Here is an 18,686-nt window from a genome sequence, read left to right as displayed (position 1 = left end):
TGCAGGGACGGGCAACAAAGGGTCACTGGAGTCTGTGCCGGACTGAAATGTGAATATGTTTTCTTTGGTTAGTTAACTGTTTGTGTAAAATTGTTGTAAAAGCTCCCTTCTTTGTTCCATCTCTGGAGTAAAGTATCTACTCTTGACTGTCCTGCTGCTCGGGTTCTACACTGCCTCTGTCTGCAGAGCCCTGGTTCTGCAGCTGTATCATAATGAAGCACCTGGTTCTAACCTGCTGGTTATTGTCAAAAAGTTCAGGTTTGAATGATCCACATACAATCTGTGTTCATGTGCAGAGGTTACAGATCTGTGTCTCAGTACTCTTTGTTCTTCAGTTTTCCGTACACATGGATAAAACAGAAAAGGCAAATGTACCAATTAAATGAATTTGTATGTTTACTCAACAGGCTGTAAGTCTTGCTTCTTATAGGAGAGATGTTGAAAAGTGCTCTGTGCCACAGTGAGGAGACGCCCAGGATGGTGAAGCTGCTTCAGAAGGACGGACAAACCTCTGGCTGGAAGAACAGAAGATCAGACATGGAGGCCGAGTGCGGCCTGCAGGGTCAGACTAATGAGAAGTTACTTTGTAGTCACAGTCAGTCTGTGTGGCCCAAAATAATAGTAAATGGTCTGATATCATAATTAGATCGACGTTGGTTGGTCACATGATCCACGTCGTGCCCTGTAGCAGAGCACTGCTAAGCTGCTAGAGATGGTCGGCCACTGCTGGTGGTGACACCGAGGGAGTAAACTACTGGTCCGGTGAGCAGGTTCTGACACCAGACACCAGAGCCTGGAAACCCATAGTGACAGACAATGGACAATAGTTTGTTCCCATGTCAGCATAAATGTGAAGCTAAGTGTGTCTCGGTAAACTCCTAAAGCCACCATCCTGTCATGTACCTGCTCATTGAAAGCTTCCCTGCCTCCATGTTAAGGATCTGTACAAGGTATGAGCCGCCATTGTTAGTGGCTTCTAACCTTTCTAAGGCTGGCTTCTGGTTTTGGTCAAATACGGAGCATTCATCCCCCTTGAGCCTCCACCACTGTCTCTCTTCCCTCCCCTGCACCCCTGCCCTGATACATACCACTCCAGAGTTCCTACTATAGAATCGACTGCTTTGTAGAAACACACTGAACCGCTCGGCAACAGTTTGCTGCCCTGAAAACAACTTTTTCATGGACTGCTGTTTGCGGCATGGAGCCTCATGTGCAGGTGAAACTTTGTGACTTTGAATATAAAAAGGCTGTTAATGAGACTAACAGTGAGTAGGCTTGGGGAGTTTAGACCATTTGGACAATGTCATGTGGAGAACGTTTGCCTTGCTCTGTTGTAAGTGTCACTTCCAGAAAAGAAGCAGGAAATACAGACACAGGGTAAGTCACATTTATCTGAATTATGTTGATGTGTGTGTGTGTGCACGAATCTTTGCACATCAACATACGCTCCGTGTCCAGTGCAGCTGTTGTGGTGACGCTGCTGTCTACATGAACTTTATGAAAAGTCACCGTGTTTTGTTCGTGTGGATTATTGTTGTGTTTTGTGAAATGTCGACCAAGTCTATGTGAAGTCTTTGTTTGACTTCAGTCCTAACTAAACTGCCCAGAGATGGGGAGTCCCCATGTCTTTCCTCTGACAGGAAAGACTTCTCCTCTGCCATTTTGTCTTTTTTGCAGGACAGTGTGGTTGGCCTGGTCCGGGTTGCTTTGCAGTGCAAACTTCGTTTACCAGCTCTGCACATTAGTCAAACCAGTCTTAGTTCAACATTGTAAGAGAAGACTGGAAGCCAAGCCAAGAAAGCGCCCAAGAGTCAGAGAGAACTGCTCAATACGCTTTTTAATTTTTGAAGGGCTCAGATTTAGGCAGTGTCGTAAGTGTCTAAGAGAGTGGCTCGGAGTGGCTCGGAGAGTCAAGAGAGTGGCTCGGAGTGGCTCGGAGAGTCAAGAGAGTGGCTCGGAGTGGCTCGGAGAGTCAAGAGAGTGGCTCGGAGTGGCTCGGAGAGTCAAGAGAGTGGCTCGGAGTGGCTCGGAGTGGCTCGGAGAGTCAAGAGAGTGGCTCGGAGAGTTGGCTAGGCCAAGGACGGACCTGAAGGACCTGGGTTTAATTCTTGTATTTTTTATTTTGTGAACAGTCAAAGTGAAGAGTGAAAAGTGAGTGGAGAAAATGTGCACGCATCTGAAAGAATGGCTCAGAGGGTTAAGTGAGTGGTGTGTTGTTCTGTGGGACTGGGTTCAGTTCCTGTGGCTGCCTGTGTTTTTTCTAGTGAAACACTCCAAGTGAAGAGTGAAAGGTTCACTGAGGGGAGGTCCAAATGCCTGAGTGAGTGGCTCAGGTGGTTAAGGGAGTGCTTTGTGCCCTTGAAGAGTCAGGTTCGATTCCTGCAGGGTGAAGAGTGAAGACAAAAGATCCGAAGTCCAGGAGGACTGGAGGAGAAGAAGTGGGGCGTCCTGGCCCCCTGCGTTTCGTGGGTTTGTCAACAGTGGGTTATGGAGCCAAAGCTGGTGATAGGTTGAGGGTTTTATTTCCTGTCTTGCAATGTCTGAGTAAATCAAGTTAAAACTGTAAAGATAATATTTAATGAAACATCTCTAATTGTTTTTTGTGACAGTGTCATTATTACTAAAGATATGAAATTGCTGTAGTGGCACTGTAACGCAACCACAGAAAAATCATAAGACTGTACTGTAGAAGTGCTGTCTGAAGAACCTAGCAGGAATACGAGTCCACAAACAGCTGCTGTGTGTGAATGGAGCTACGTCGTACACTGACACTGCTGCTATTTGCAGCACTAGCTGATCCGCTAATGTAAATCAAATAGTTCAAACCTAAAGACTACAAAAATAATGTTCATGTCTGCTCTTGTTCCCAGTCGTTAGCCAGAAACTGTGGGCTTCTACTGGTCATTTATATGTTGTTTATATGTAAATTAATTGTGTGATTGATAAAGCCAAAGAAAAACAACATCCTGTGTACATTTGACTAAATAAAAAATATAAAAACACAGTCAGTGTTTAGGAGGTTTTCAGGTTTTCATGTTTAAATGAATGGTGAGAAGGACAGTAGGTGGCAGTAATGCACCTCAAACGTTGGTTGTCACTCTCCATTAAACAGAAGAAGAAGTTCTCAGGAAGTGATAAGTTGGCAGCGTGTCAGCGCCATTTTGGAGACAACCTGAAACAGGTGTGGAAGTTCAGCTGCTTGTTCTAATTTACTGGTGGTGTAACGGCAGCTAGCCAGTATCACTGCACATCACCGCCAGCTTGTGTGTAACATCCACCGAAGGGTTAGAGAAAGGGCCCTGGTTCGACCCGAAGGAGAAGAGAGAAGGCCTGGTTCCACAGAAAGGCCTGGAAGCAGAGGCAGCGGCCTGCTGCTGGCGGGCACATGGTGCACAGCGAGGAGCTGCAGCAGGTGCTGTTGGCTTGTTTGAGTTTACAGTGAAGATGAAGACAAAAGTTGATGAATGTTGTTTTGTCTTTAGAAGCCAGAGCAGGTGCTTCCACCCTGTGAATGTCTGCAGATCATCTGGACTTCATTACAGAGTCGCTGAGATCAAAGGGAAGCATTGTTATTGTCTGTGTTCAATAATAAGTGTTAAATTCAAATGCTTCATAAATATCAGTGTGAAGTCAATGCTTCCAAACTAACAAAGTTTGTCTCCATCTAGTGTTGAACAGGAGAAATGTGCCATTTCCAGAGACACAGCTGAAAGCAGTGATAATCAGAGCACATGGAGCTCAGGAGCAATGCACAGACTGCAGAGGATCCAGGCTTTCTGAGGACGAGCGCTGAATTTACAATGAAGTCATGAAGTGTGTTTTTTTTTTTTTTAAAGTTGAATTTAGTTGTAAATTGTGTCATCACGTCTGATTTTCCCTCTTCAGGCCTTGAAGGCGTTCCTTGGTGCTTTCTGTGAGACATTGCAGTGGATTGAACTCGACAAGGTGAGTGGATGTTTCCTGGCTGCTTCACTGCTGATGGTAGGACACACCAACCTGAAGACTCTGCTGTTTTTCATCTGCTGTCCTGTGAAGAGGTCCCTGACTGCAGCATGGCCTGCCTGGCAGATAAAGCATGTTCTTTGGCAGATGATTAGCGCTCAGACAAAAGTAGCATCTTGTGAGGAGGAACAGTGGCAACGTCAGGCGTGTTGGCCTGGTCCTCAACTGCGACTACTTATAAGCCCTACAGCTACATCTGCACCATCAGCGTTTGGTTTTCCTCATGTTGACCTCATGTCTGCAGTGTTTTAACTCTGCAGTGCAGATCATGTGTTATATTTGTTGTTAAACATGGTCCATCTTGTCCTCCTCAGCTGACGACCACATCACAGCACCAGCGCCTCCAGTGCCTCTGCCTGCACCTGGTCATCCACCAGCCAGGCCCTGCCTGTGGTCTGAGGAGACGTCTTCATGTGCTGCTGTGTCAGGTTATCGGTTTTCTTGTTATTTCTGTATGGCATGGTTTTTTTTTCACCTCATATTTTCTTCCCTCACGCAGGCTACCACTAGTGTAGTGATAAAAATTATATTATTCATAGTATAATTAAATAAATTAACATAGTTGTTGCATTAATAAATTAAACAAATGTAGTGTTCGTAGTGGAAAGGTGCGACAAAGAAATTAGGTTAACCTAAATGTTAGGATTATGTCAGTAGACAACTAAAATAGGCTTAATAATAAAATAGATGTTTAAATAGAGTCAGGGTCGCTAACAATAACTATAATATATAGATTTATATTTATAATATAAAATTAGTAGTAGAGCGTTAAGGTAGGATTAAGTAAGATTAAATTAGTGTTTAGTGACGACAGGTGTGTAGGAGGTTGTGGTTGTTGTTTAGGGGGTGTGTGGATGCCGGCATCTGGTTAGTGTTGTTGTTGTTTTTGTTGTGGTGGTTCTGTGTTGTGGGTTTGTTTTTGTGTCTTACCATGTGCTGCTGTGGTATTGGTGGTTATGTGGATTGGGTTTGATTGATGGAGATTTTTTTTTGTTGACTGTGAATAGGCAACACCCAAAGGGGTGCCTTTACCAGTTTTGAAGCAATGACATAAAAATGCTGACAGCAAAGGACACGACGTGGACAGAAAATAAGAAAAGAAATGAATCAACTTTGCAGTGAATGGAACAGCTCATGACTCCTTTATATGGAAGAAGCATTGTGAGGATCTCTGAAGAGTTGAAGACAAGAAGAAATGATCCACGCTTTCAGCAACTGTGTCAGAACCTGGACAAACCTTCTGGATCATACACTCGGCGTGTGCCACGTCAACATGACGACGAGCAGCGTCACAGCAATGTTCCAATCAATCAGCAATTGTTGTGGAAACTGGAAGTCCATTTCTGAGGAGATGGGGAGACAGGCGTTTAATACGTCTGCAGGACGGGTGCTCCTGAACTGTTGTAGGAGCTTTGGGAGGTGTTGGCTTGGAAATAGGACAATGTAGGGAAGAATAAGCAAACGAATGATAGTGTAGGAGAGGTAGGAGTTAAATTAAACCATTAGGCGTTGTGACAGGAAGCATATAAACTAGGACAGTGTAGGAGAAGGAGTTAAATTAAACCATTAGGCGTTGTGACAGGAAGCATATAAACTAGGACAGTGTAGGAGAGGTAGGAGTTAAATTAAACCATTAGGTGTTGTGATGGGAAGCATATAAAATAGGACAATGTAGGGCAGAATAATCAAACACAAGTAATAATAGAGGATGGTAGGACTGACATAATTTAGCTGTAGTTTTGCTAAACACTTGTCGTTATCTAGCCAAAAATCCAATAAAATGTGAATTAAGTAGGCGTTTAAAGTCTGTGCTTCGTTACCACGTGCTAGCAGCATAGTAAGAAAAGGACGTCAGGAGAACATGGCCTAGACCTTATTTACTAGTAGATCAAATTTATAATGTATATAACTTTAATGGCTAAGTAGGGTAGGAGAGAGTTAGTAGTTATTATAAGTAACATTAGGGATTCAGACGTTATGTTAGCTGGTAGCTAGTGGTTGTAGGAGCTCTTGGTGCTGGGCATTTGGTTTGTTGTGATGGTTGTAGGTGGGTTGTTGACGATGGGCTAGTTGTCGGTATTGGGGAGTTGTTTGGTGTAAAATGCCCAGAGTAGTTTTTTAGTGTAATAAATAGGACAGGATACCAGGCAAACTAGTCAAAGCGGTAGTGTAGAGGCTAGAATTAATGGCCCAAACCTGGCGTCCTAAAAGTGAAGTTTATATGTTGCGTATATCACCTTTAATAGTGGCCAAACGAGGTTCGTTAAGTAGCACGTGCGTCATTAGTGTTTTAACAGAGCGTAACAAAAGTTGTTTAGGTTAATTTGGAGAATCTTTATCATCAACAATAAGAGTAGTTAATATAAGTGAGATGGATTAAAGTGTCGGTGTGTGAACCAGGCAGCAAATGAACTAGAATATGTTAAAGGAGAGGTGAAGTGTCAGTGTTCCCTTTAACTGTAAAATATGTCAAGTAGTTGTAGCGTACAAAGGTAAATTCTTAGAACAAACTATGCTTCCTAAAAAAAGGTGTAGCTGTAGAGCGCATAAAGAAAGTCTAATTCAAACTTAGGACGAGCTGGTAGCCGAAAGTGTAGGGTCACTTTTCACTTTGTTAGGTAGCACAGCCACTACGGGTGCTTTTTATCATGGGCTTTTTGGAGGTTCCTGTCTGAGCACTGGAGGGCTTTAACAGAACAGTGGGTTGTTGGAGGAAATATGAGTACGTTCATGGCTGTTTTCATCTTCACAGAACCGCTGATGTTGTCACCTGGAAGGCCGGATTTCTGCGAGGAAGGTAATGTGTCTGCAACTGTTCTCTACACATGCTTCCAGTGAAGACGCTTGCTTACCACTCTGACTTTATTGTTCCACAGACCTGCTGAGTGGACACCTGGATGTCTGCAAGTGAGGTAATATGTCTGCAACTGAATACATCCTGCCAGTGAAGACACTTACCATGCTGCTGTGTTTTTTTTTTTTTTTTTTTTTTTGGCTTCGCAGGACCACTGATTTGTCGCCTCGAAGGCTGGATTTCTGCGAGTAAGGTAGTGTGTTTGCATGTTATGTTAACACGTTCTTTCAGTGAACATTATTCCTTACCACTTTTTTCTTCACAGGACCACTGATTCATCACACTGAAGGGTGGATTTCTGCCGGTGAAGTGATGTGTCTGCAACTCATCGTAGTACATCCTACGAGTGAAGATGGGTGCTGCTGTGTGATTTTAGAAGCCTGGATGTGTAAGTATTCAGTCTGCAAGTCATGGTAACGCATCCTACCTGAGTAATTTACTTACAATATTTGCTTTGTGACTGTTTTATCCCCCGTAGGCCTTGAAGAAATGCTGAAGGAGTCGGTGGCTTCTGCAGTTCAACCAGGTGCGATGAACTCCGTGTCACAGATTGTCACCAATGGCAATTAACCAAAGGAAGGTTACTGTCTTAATATGGTCTGTCCTCTCCTCTGCAGATGAAGAGCACCCCGAAGCATCTGCGCATCATCGCCTCTGCCTGTCAGCGTGGTGTACAGTAATTGTTTTAATGTTCTCTCTCAGACCGCACCAACAGTCTATTGCAGATGTGAGGTACTGTAAAACATTGTGAAACTGTAGGTATTTAACTTGTGTGTTTTTCTGGTGTTTTTTTTTTTTTTGAAATGTCAAAGGACTCATTTTAGGTTTGGCCGAACACTCAAACAGTGTTTTGCCCTGTCTCCAGAACCCCGATGGACAGGATTTAAATGACTCTCTGTGTGAAATCTCACCAGGAATTTGGATCTGGATGGATTCGGCGTGCACTAACGTGCCCTGACTGTTTGACTGACTGAGGGTGTGGGTGGTATTGTGTTGTGCAATGTAGGGTAAAGGTTGTGGATATTGTAGCTTAGATCGTAGAATGCTGGCATGTTGTTAGTTGGAGTTGAGCTTGTGGATTAGTTGATTAGTTTTGTGGTGGTTGAGGTGTGGTTTGGGTGACTTGACTGGGACTGAGAGCAACCAACCAACCAAAAAACAACCAAAAAAGGAGCAAGGAACGCCAAATGTGTCGCACAACAGGCACCAAGGATTTCTCAATGTAACCATTGTGTGGAAACGGTGACAGCAAGGAGACATTGTGGACAAACGAAATACAAACGTACTCAAACACGATGTTGGAGCAGCACATGACTGCTAAAGTAAAGAGCAAGGATGTAAAACGCAGTTGCAACTACAAACGAGCAATGCTATCAGCAAATGCATCCAAACCCGAATCAAAGCTGTGGACAACTGGGAAATAATTTCAAAACAACATGAAACAAATGAAGGTGTCACAGCAATGTTTCAATCAAGTACTTGCACAAGGGAATTGTGGAAATGCAAGTACAGTTTCTGTGACCAACATGATTTCAAATGTGCTGGGGTGCTGGTTTTTTGGAATCTCAGCACTTTCAGAACGGTCCCTTTATACCAATGATGGGGGGAAAATGTGGGAAATGAATGAAATGTGTGTCATGGTGTGGCAGATTGCTGCTGGGTTGTCAACAAAGGTTTTGTGCTGCCTTTCACCTGGACAGGTGAGAGGTGGGGTCAGTGCTTGAAAAGGACAAAGATCCTTTTCTGGTCCCACCCCTTGTGTTTTGTGGTGTCATTGCATTGCATGGTCACATCATTCCAGAAACCTGTGCTTTTTCTCTTTGTTTCTGTTGCTTATCTGTCAGGTACCCACTGCCACCCCAACTCCACCTAACACTGGGGTGGTGGGGGGTGGAGCAAAGGCCAGAATCTGAGCTGGGGGACAAAAATTGGCCTGCTTGTTTTTTTTGTCAATAAATATGTATTCCACATTTCCACAGCTTGTACTGGAAGTGTCCCTACTCTGCTAACCCTAACCTTTTAATTCTGTTTGTCATTGTCATGTTAACCTTGTTTAATAATGGTCTTCTGTACCAGAGGGGTGGTCTTGACCTGGACAGTTTTGGCCAGACTTGCATCACCACAAACCCAAACATGCTTTTTGTAATGGATCCGTTTCAGTCAATACAGTCGTGTCCAGAATTTGCCTTAGCAGAAATGTGCACGACATGTTCGACAATCGGGGCGCGCCGTTGACGAGGAATGGTAAGTGGAGCTGGCAAGCGAAGTGTATTTTGAAATGCAGTGTGTGTTTGAGTTGGCGATTCACTGACGTGTTTGTCTCTTGTCTTCCAGATGTTCCGGTGACGTCACTCCCCGGCATCGCTGTGTTCCAGCCTGCGACCTTTTGTTTATTTTTGTCAATGCCATGTTGTGAAATGACTGAATAAAAGTTGTTGATGGAAGTTTTTGTGGTTTGCTCATATTTGTGAGTTTGGAACATTGGAATGTGTTTTGATAAAGACAGATTTGAAGTTTACACGATTGCATGTGTTATATTTTTGTGTGTTTTACACAGGGACTGGAGGGTCTGGAGTGGGTGGTTGTGTCCTGCCAAACGGTACCCTGGTTTCCCCTTAATGTCAAAGCCTTGGTATTGTAGTCGATAAATTGTCCCACACAATGTTGTGTGTTTGTGAGTGACATTGTTGTGATAAAGTGGCTTTAAAAAGTACAAGCAAGATGTGTCATAGGTTGTACGCACGTTTTGAGTGTGTGAATCATGCCATGAAGTTACAATCATTGCATACAATCTGTATTTGAAAAAATCTATGCCATCGCTCATCATAACAGTCATGTCAGTGGGTGCAGTCAAGCCACGCTGAAGTCTCCAAAATGGTAAATGTTTGAAATGCATTGCGTATTCATCAGTTAAATACGTGATGTATTGCTGCCATGGAAAGCCAAACACTTGGTGAATCCTTTGAAAGATGTTATTCCAAAGAGGTACGATGGTGAAGCTGATTTTGTTTCACTGTGTCCGCAGGCCTGCGTGTCGTCAGATGTCGATGCAGAACTGCAGTCTGGACCTGTGAGACGGCTAGAGTTGTCCTGGCATCCCGTCAGCAGGAGGTGTTCTGGTAAAGGTTGTTGACGCTATTATTGGTTTTATTGAGTTAATGGCATTAGTGGCATCGATGTAATAATGTAGAATGTTATTTGTGTAGCATGTTGTGCATGTAAAGTTGTCTGAAGTTGTTTTAGAGAAACCCAGAGCCTCACCCCCAGATAGAAAGTCCCTTTTAATGTGAAGAAACCGTCACACTCTCTTGGTCGTCGAGCACTGTAGGCTGAACCGGCATGCTAGCGTGCTCTGCAGTGTAGAAGATGGAGTCTTTTTGGGTGATGTGAAAGGAACGTTTTCAGAGTTGTATCTTGTGCAAGACATGTTGTTGTGCTTTACTTTGCCAGATTAATTAATTGTGTAAGGGTGTTGTAGGCTAGTTTGTATGTACTCAGATAGCCACTGTAGCCTCACAGGAATGCCGTCATGTGGTAGAAGTATGTCAGACAATTTGGACACTGCACGTGTTGTGCATGAAAGTAGCATTGATAATTGTACGAATGTTGTTTGTTTTTTTGTGTGCTTGTCTGCATAGAGGCATGTAGCAATTACAGGCCGATTTGACCTGATGTTTAAATTGCATTCGATAAGATAAGATAAGATTAAACTTTATTAATCCCGAAGTAAATTCTTGTGCCAGAGGTATCAAGTTACATTAAATGCAGTTAAGTACAGAGTATAAGAGTACAAGTGTCACTATAATCCAATCAGCGTTACAGTGAAGATGAACATTGTGCCAAAAAGAGCCTAACCAAAAAAGTTGCAATCCAAAGATCCTAAAGTTAACTTGAGTTTGAGTAGTATTGGGGCTACTTTGGTGTACTGGTGGAACCAGGGAACAGACTGTAGCCAGAAGCAGGGTCAGTTGCCTCAAAATGCTCTCTTAATGCAGCATTTCCTTGCAGATGAATGATCGAAGCTGTAGGTGTCCTGCATGAGTCAGTTCTTGTGAAAATTCTTGGACTTGTCCGATGAGGAAAGGATTCTGGATTAGGAGGAGGAGCTGCTGCCAGAGGCAGAAAGTGTTGAACTTTTTCGTGAAGTTTCCAATCAGCTTGTAGTTTTGGGAAGTGCTCACATTCTCCCTGAAGATTTTCTCTGAAAAGGTGCAGCTTCCTCTTGAAAGAGCGAACACCGACTGCAGCTTTAAATGAAGCTCATTAAGATGTGACGTAATGTCCATCAAAAAGGCAACCATTTTGGTCTTGTGCTCATCGTGCAGATAAAGCGAAAGCTGTGTTGCTCTCTGACTCGAGACCAGTGCATTTCCTTTACTCAGCCACCTCACATTGTTGCTCAAGTAGCAGGTCATTGGCATTTGCCTCAACATGTTCCAGGAGTTCTCTCAGGAGGCGATGCTACTCCTTTGGTGTGCTTCAGGTGCTCACAGAGGTCCTTCTTATCTGGACAGACATGGTGAACAGCTGCAACAAGCTGTGCCAGCTCACCTGCTTATATTTCAGATTTGTGGGTTTCTGTCGAAGCTGCCATTGGAATGTGTAAATGTATGCCTGGTGAGTCTGGATGTGTCATATTGGGCTTGCAGTATCGTCAGCTTGGACTTCAGGGGAAAACACCACGGGTCTCATTTGATGTTACCTTGCTGTTGAGTCACACACAGGTGTGTTGAGCTGCATCCCTACCTCAGAAGCCACAGAGATGGTAGGAAGATGTCTCACACAAGACGGCACACTGAAGGAACGAACCAACGTCATGCCGGACCACAGCCGTGACCTGCCGGACCTCTGCCTGAACAGCACTTGCTTCCAGTACAATGGGATCACTTATGTCTCCAATTGTGGCTAATCTGTACATGGAAGAAGTGGAGAGAAGAGTTCCTGTTGATACCTGGGTCAAAGCCAAGACCCGTGAATCGGAACATTTCACAGAACACATCAACTCAGTGGACGTCAACATGAAGGTCACAATCTGGATTCAATATGTCCTTTTTTTCTCCAAACTTTTGCACCTTGAGTCCTGAATGAAAGGCACGCTTGACTTTGTATGTTGGCTCAGGTTTATAAGCTTGGACACAGCTTAGCTATGAACCGTTGCGGATGGAGGGTATCGGTGATGGTCCTCTGGCCAGTTGTCATGTCTGCAGTTTTGCTCATGTTGAAGCAATGTAAAGACATCTTGGAACATCTGTGCAGGTGTTTTGAGTTGAGTGGATGATCAGAATGACGGCTGAAAACAGTGTTTCACAGCCTGCGGTCATGCGCTTTGCTGTTTTGTGGGTTTTTGTTTGTGCAGCGTTGCATGTTTTTATAAAAGTGCATTGTGTTGTTTGTCCTGTTCTGTTCTTGCATCCCGATTGTTTGATAATGGTCTATGAGGGATCACTGTAGTCTAATTTTGTTCAATTCCCAATTTTGTGGGCTCTGTGAGCTGGGAATAATCTATAAGTATATAATAAGTTATTGTGTAAAATTGAATTGATAAGCTTGGAAAACATCAGATTTATTTTGCAAGTCAAGTCAGCTTTATTGTCAACTCTGCTATATGTGCTGAACATACAGAGAATCGAAATTGCGTTACTCTTCACTCCGCAACATATAACATGTAACTAAAAACTAAAGATAAATATAAAGTGTAAAAAATGTACCTACAATGAGGCACACACAAAATACAAGGCACATAATGAAGGCACAATGCAGTCAGAGTGCAAAAGATGTATAGTGCAAGTCAGTGCAGTTGGCATAATATAAACAGGAATGGTTTAACTTATAACAGCTTATTGAGACTGGTATGAGAGTGCAAAAGATGCAATGGTGCAAGTCAGTGCAGTTGGCATAATGTAACAGTCCAGGAATAGATTAAGTTATAGCAGCTTATATGAGACTGGTGTGACATGACAGGGTAAAAAGTGACTGGTGCACAGAGTTCCTTTGGTAAAGTGGCTGGTACAAAGAGTTCCTATCTTGGGTGGTGGTAGGGGTGAGGGGATGGTGGTAGGGGTAGGGGGTGGGGGGGTGGTGTCAGGGAAGGGGGAGAAAGTGGGGCGCAGCAGGGAGAGAGTTCAGCTTCCTGACAGCCTGGTGGATGAAGCTGTCCCTCAGTCTGCTGGTCCTGGCCCGGAGGCTTCAGTCTCTTTCCTGATGGCAGCAGACTGAAGAAGCGGTGTGAAGGGTGGGTGGGGTCTCCTGTGATGCGGAGGGCCTTTCGAGTGAGACGGCTGTCGTAGAGGTCTTGGAGGGAGGGGAGAGGGACGCCGGTGATCCTCTCAGCTGCTCTCACTATGCGATGAAGCGTCTTCCTGCAGGTGGCGGTGCAGGCTCCGTACCACACAGTGATGCAGCTGGACAGGATGCTCTCAACAGCCCCTCTGTAGAAGGTGCACAGGATGGAGGGAGGGGCTCTGGCTCTTTTGAGCTTGTGGAGGAAGTAGAGGCGCTGCTGTGCCTTCTTGGTCAGGGATGCAGTGTTGTTAGTCCAGGAGAGGTCCTCAGTGATGTGCACACCCAGGAACTTGGTGCTGCTCACCTGCTCCACAGCAGCACCGTCGATGGTCAGAGGGGTGTGCTGACTGTGTGCTCTCCTGTAGTCCACAACCATCTCCTTTGTCTTCTCCACATTCAGGGAGAGGCTGTGGTCTCTGCACCACCCGGCCAGAAGGTGCACCTCATTCCTGTAGTATGTTTCATCTCCACCGGAGATGAGACCCACCACAGTTGTGTCGTCCGCAAACTTCACAAAGATGTTGGTGTTGTGTGTTGGCGTGCAGTCATGGGTCAGCAGAGTGAAGAGGAGGGGGCTCAGCACACATCCTTGGGGAGCCCCGGTGTTCATTATGATGGTGCTGGATGTGTTTCTGCCGACCCGCACTGTCTGAGGTCTCCCGGTGAGGAAGTCCAGCAGCCAGTTGCACAGCAAGGAGTTCAGCCCCAGCTGGTCCAGTTTGTTGATGAGCTGCTGTGGGATGATGGTGTTGAATGCTGAGCTGAAGTCTATGAACAGCATTCGAACGTATGAGTCTTTATTTTCCAGGTGGGTGAGAGCTGTGTGGAGTGCTGTGGAAACAGCATCACTGGTTGACCGGTTGGGCCGATATGCAAACTGGAAGGGGTCCAGAGAGGGAGGAAGGGCCGTCTTGATGTGTTTCATGACTAACCGTTCAAAGCACTTCATGATGATGGGTGTGAGTGCTACTGGACGGTAGTCATTGAAGCAGGCGGGGGTGGACTTCTTCGGCACAGGGATGATCGTGGTGGCTTTGAAGCAGGTGGGGACAACAGCCTGGCTCAGTGAGATGTTGAAGATGTCTGTAAACACCTCAGCGAGCTCCTCAGCACAGTCTCTGAGCACACGGCCAGGTATGTTGTCAGGACCGGGAGCTTTGCGTGCGTTGATCTGGCTGAGAGATGTCTTCACGCTGGCTCGGGACAGGGAAAATACCTGGTCAGTGAGAGGATGTGATCTTTTGTGCAGGAGTGCTGTTGAGTGCTTCAAAGTGTCCGAAGAAGTCATTCAGCTGGTTCAGCAGAGAGGTGTCGCTGTCACAGGTCTGTGGTGGGGGCTTGTAGTCTGTGATGGTCTGTATCCCCCGCCACAGGCTCCGGGTGTCCCTGCTGTCGCTGAAGTGGTGGGCAACCCTTCTGGAGTACTGTCTCTTCGCCTTCCTGATGCCACGGGACAGGTCGGCTCTGGCTAACTTTAGGCTGGTGTCGTCGCCTCTTCTGAAGGCAGCGTTCCTGGCCCTCAGCAGCCTGTAGACCTCCCCTGTCAGCCATGGTTTCTGACTGGCTCGAATGCTGACAGTCCTGGTTTCAGTTACATCATCAATGCATTTGGTGATGTAAGCAGTGACAGTCTCTGAGTACTCCTGGAGGTCAGTGCAGTTGTTGTGGGTTGCAGCCTGCTTAAACACATCCCAGTCTGTTGTGCTGAAACAGTCCTGTAAAGCTCCTGTGGCTCCCTCCGGCCACACTCTCACTTCTTTTCGGACCGGTTTGGCAACTTTTACCAGTGGTCTGTATGCTGGCATTAGCATAACAGTGATGTGATCAGAAGCTCCGAAGTAGGGGAGGGGGAGGGCTTTGTACGTGCCTCTCTGGGTGGTGTAAACATTGTCCAGTGTGTTGTTGCCACGAGTTGGAAAGTCTATGTGTTTGTGAAGTTTTGGAAACACAGTCTTGGGGTCTGCATGGTTGAAATCACCCGCCAGGATGAGAAAAGCATCCGGGTGGGCTGTCTGCTGCTCACTGACCTGCAGGTAGAGCTCATTCAGTGCGTCGCTCCTGTTGTTGTTGCTGGAGCTCGGCGGGATGTACGCAGCTACAAGCAGTATAGCTGTAAACTCCCGTGGCAGGTAAAACGGCCGGCACTTAATAATAATAAGCTCCGCAAGTGGCGAGCAGTGTTTTGAGACCACAGCAGCGTCCCGACACCAAGAGTCATTGATGTACTCTGTGATGGAACTCTGTGCACCAGTCACTTTTTACCCTGTCATGTCACACCAGTCTCATATAAGCTGCTATAACTTAATCTATTCCTGGACTGTTACATTATGCCAACTGCACTGACTTGCACCATTGCATCTTTTGCACTCTCATACCAGTCTCAATAAGCTGTTATAAGTTAAACCATTCCTGTTTATATTATGCCAACTGCACTGACCTGCACTATACATCTTTTGCACTCTGACTGCATTGTGCCTTCATTATGTGCCTTGTATTTTGTGTGTGCCTCATTGTAGGTACATTTTTTACACTTTATATTTATCTTTAGTTTTTAGTTACATGTTATATGTTGCGGAGTGAAGAGTAACGCAATTTCGATTCTCTGTATGTTCAGCACATATAGCAGAGTTGACAATAAAGCTGACTTGACTTGACTTGACTTGATGTAAACACAGAGCCCGCCGCCGCGGGTCTTACCTCCTTCAACCAAGGCTCTGTCCGCTCTGAAACACGCTAGGCGGTCGAGCTGAATGGCGGAGTCCGGGATGCTGTCGTTCAGCCATGTTTCCGTAAACACAAACACACAACACTCCCTTATAGTCCTCTGTGTGGCGCGAAGTAGCCGGATATAGTCCATTTTGTTGTCCAAAGAGCGTACGTTGGCCAGTACGATGCTAGGGATGGCCGGCTTATGTGGGTTAGCCGCTAGCCTGGTCCGTATCCCTCCGCGCTTGCCCCTCTTCTGCTTCCTTTCACACCGCCTGTGGCGCTTCCACTGCGGGCGAGATGGTGTTGCAGGGGCCGGTAGACGTGCCGGCAGGCGGAGTAGTCCACAGTCCCGTAGCTCTTCAGCGATTGCAGGGTCTAACTCAACATTTACAGTTCTGCTGATGTTAAAAAGTAGCTCACGGCTGTATGTGCGCTTCCTGACATACAAACACGGCGATGACTTGCTATAAGTCTGCGGCACGTGTAACATAGAACACGAAAACAATGAAGAATCAGGAGAGAGAGAAGCCGCCGCACGTGTCTGCGCCGCCATCTTGGAAAATGTGGCCCTGAGTGTAAAATATGTGGACTGGAATGGACTGTTTTTAACACATATATATATATATATATATATATATATATATATATATATATATATATATATATATATATATATATATATATATATATATATATATATATATATATATATATATATATGTAAGTGAGTGTTTCTTGTCGCTGTTGGTCAGGGGTTGTGGCTCTGGGTGTGTGAAGTGCTTTGAGACAGTTGAGATTGTGAGACGTGCTGTCGAATTGAAATAGAATTAAACTGAATGTGTTTTTTTATGTAGGCTAAGGAGAAGGAGATGACGGAGCGTCACAGTGGTGTCAGCCTAACAGAAATGGTGGAAATGTAAGCAAGACTGCAGGTATGTTTTTTTTCTGTATGTTGTGTAGTGGGACAGCATTGGAAGTCCTAAAGTTTATGTTTCGTTTTGTTTTTACCGTAGGCCCTGGCCCTGGCCCTGGCCCTGGCCCCGGCCCTGGCCCCAGTGTGAGGAGCCACAGCAGCTGTCGATCAGGTGATGGTTTGTCCTGGTGTGTGTGTCGTGTTGCCAGTTAGTGCTCAGTAGTTAGAGATTTTGATTGTACATGAGTGTCGTTACTTTGAACCACTTTGTCCTCTGAGCGGGTCAGTACTACTTCCTCGTGTGCAGACATTGTCCATATTTTTCCAGGTCAAATTCAGTGAGTAATGATAGAACAGAACGAGTCAGTATGTGTATGTACAATCTCCGTATACATACAACAGATCCATGCTCAGGACAATGCTCTCCACAGACAGACCTGCATTTTCCTCTTGGACACTGGTCTCCATTTGTCTTTGTGACATAAACAGAAAAATAATCGGCAACAGAGAACAATGTTCACACACACACACACACACACACGTAGCCTTTTCATATTTACGCATTTTTATGATGCCACGCTGCACAGGGAGAGACACGCTGAAATATATGATGTCCTCATCTTTTGCGAACATGCAGGGACGACAGTGACTACAAACACAGCGTCACTTTTAACTGATATGTACACCAGGACTAGAGGCAGGGCTGCTAGCGTTTGCTAGCTGGACAGAGGCTAACATTTCAAACGAGTGACTTGAGACAGAACACTGACCGAGGCTAACGTTACCTTAGAGTCAACTTGCAGCAGCCCGAACATCTCTGCTTCCACGGTCGGTGTAAATGTTCTGTTAGCTCTACTTAACATTAGTCTGCCTTCAAAGTGCAGCTATGACCGACACTCTATCTGTTGTTGTTTTTAAACGTAACGTTACTGCATGAATCCTGACTTTCAGCCAGGTAAATAGCTACATGTGCTGCGTGTTGTATGTAGCCCTCAGACACTCCACAGTGACCCCAACAGATGGCGCTGCTCTGGTGTAGGTGACAGTGAGGAACGGTGCCGTTGTTCTGCTGCGGGTGGGCGGGTCCTGACGTTTTTGGATATAGACAATTACATTGAGTTCTGTAGAAGTAATTTATTATTGACGTTCAGTCAAATCTGTTTTAATATTAAGCTGCCAAAACATTCACACTTTTTACTTATGTGCAACTTAAATAAATTCAAAAAGAAAAGGTGATGAACTTACTGGAAGAAATATACTTTATAAAATAAAGTCCTACAGACGACACCATTGAAGGGCTTTTTACAGTGTAGGCAGTTGGTGTGCATGTTAGAATCAGTGTGATGGTCTGCCTCAGACAGACCGGACCAAAGCAGCAGTACAGCTTCAGGCAGCCTTAAACATAGTGTGTAGAGGCTGACGTGGCCTCAGCACAGGACATGTTTTAGCATAGCTGAGCTGCTGTAATGTTACTGTTGCTGTTAGACGTGCTTTGAGGTAGCTGACACTGTTAGCAGTATTTAAATTGCAATATTAAAATAGTGGAAATGAGTTGAATGTGTTTTTTGTTTAGGTCCTGGAGCAGAAGATGATCCAGCTGAATGAAGTGTAGAGTGAATCAGCAGTGATGCAGGTATGTGCGGTTTGAGTATGTTGTGTAACAGAGTAGAAATGTCGTCCTGAAGTCCCACAGTTAATGTGTCGTTGTTGTGTTTATGCCACAGGCCCTGTGTGTGATGATAACAGAAGCTCGACAGCCAGTGTCAGGACACACAGCAGCTGACCCTCAGGTCATGGTTTGTCAGTGTCAGTGTGTTGTGTTGCTAAATATTTCCCATTCACAAATAGTTTGTGAGGTTAGGTAGTTGTTTAATAAATGTCCAAAGGTCTTAGAAGCTCATGTGATGAGTCATAAAGATTTTGAAG

The 18,686-nt window shown here is 45.1% G+C and overlaps 3 long non-coding RNA genes across 5 annotated transcripts; all 3 read left to right on the top strand.

Annotated features, from left to right (window-relative positions):
• Positions 1–3,144: 3,144 nt before the first annotated feature.
• Positions 3,145–4,381, top strand: LOC114432730 (uncharacterized). Of its 2 annotated transcripts, XR_003670302.1 has the most exons (5): positions 3,145–3,412; positions 3,483–3,574; positions 3,669–3,813; positions 3,886–3,945; positions 4,317–4,381. It is a non-coding gene; the product is annotated as an uncharacterized LOC114432730 (long non-coding RNA). The 2 variants fall into 2 exon arrangements; XR_003670301.1 differs by having other exon boundaries at positions 3,483–3,813.
• A 63-nt stretch (positions 4,382–4,444) lies between these two features.
• LOC114432732 (uncharacterized) lies at positions 4,445–7,043 on the top strand. The gene is made up of 3 exons (XR_003670303.1): positions 4,445–6,799; positions 6,879–6,914; positions 7,006–7,043. It is a non-coding gene; the product is annotated as an uncharacterized LOC114432732 (long non-coding RNA).
• A 98-nt stretch (positions 7,044–7,141) lies between these two features.
• LOC114432729 (uncharacterized) lies at positions 7,142–16,780 on the top strand. 2 transcript variants are annotated; one of them, XR_003670300.1, is made up of 5 exons: positions 7,142–7,244; positions 7,335–7,382; positions 7,474–7,588; positions 9,882–9,981; positions 16,702–16,780. It is a non-coding gene; the product is annotated as an uncharacterized LOC114432729 (long non-coding RNA). The 2 variants fall into 2 exon arrangements; XR_003670299.1 differs by lacking the exons at positions 9,882–9,981; positions 16,702–16,780 and adding exons at positions 7,771–9,100; positions 9,191–9,300.
• Positions 16,781–18,686: the final 1,906 nt, after the last annotated feature.

Source organism: Parambassis ranga, chromosome 2 (assembly GCF_900634625.1).
Source record: "Parambassis ranga chromosome 2, fParRan2.1, whole genome shotgun sequence".
Classification (NCBI taxonomy): domain Eukaryota; kingdom Metazoa; phylum Chordata; class Actinopteri; family Ambassidae; genus Parambassis; species Parambassis ranga.
The sequence above is the reverse complement of the archived record's forward strand: the minus strand, read 5'-3'. Positions and strand labels throughout refer to the sequence as shown.